The sequence below is a fragment of the Lucilia cuprina genome, chromosome 6 (genome assembly GCF_022045245.1).
Source record: "Lucilia cuprina isolate Lc7/37 chromosome 6, ASM2204524v1, whole genome shotgun sequence".
NCBI lineage: Eukaryota > Metazoa > Arthropoda > Insecta > Diptera > Calliphoridae > Lucilia > Lucilia cuprina.
Genome location: NC_060954.1, coordinates 12,116,415 through 12,117,089, shown reverse-complemented (window position 1 = coordinate 12,117,089; position 675 = coordinate 12,116,415).

Here is a 675-nt window from a genome sequence, read left to right as displayed (position 1 = left end):
GAGGAGTTTCGTTACCCCGAGGATCAGGCTGCAGGAAAATGATATCGTTTTTAAACGTAACCTATGTTACCTTGGTATACAGTTAGATGACAAGTTATGCTTTAAACAACACATCACTAATGTTAGAAACAAAACTATAAAAACCGCAGCATCACTGGCCAGAATAATGCCAAACCTTGGTGGCCCAAAGCCATACACAAGAAAACTAATAAATAGTGTCGTCCATTCACAAATTCTGTATGCAGCCCCAACATTTGCAACAGTGATGGACAAAAACTGTAGAGTAAGACAGCTACAAAAACCACAAAGACTCAGCGCGCTAAGAATTATTTCGGCATATCGCACAGTACCAACATCAGCAGCTCTGGTGATTGCTGGGCTCTTACCTATCGACTTTCAAATAATAGAGAAAGATGAAATATACAAGGAGTTAAACATAATTCAATCCATCGATATGAACCAAGCAGAAAAACGAAAACGAGAAGTGGAGATAAAAAATAACGCTAGAACACGAATGATTAATATGTGGCAGCAAAGATGGTCACATGAGACAACGGGGAGATATACCTAGACCAGACTATAGACTAGACTATAGACTAGACTATAGACTAGACTATAGACTAGACTATAGACTAGACTATAGACTAGACTATAGACTAGACTATAGACTAGACT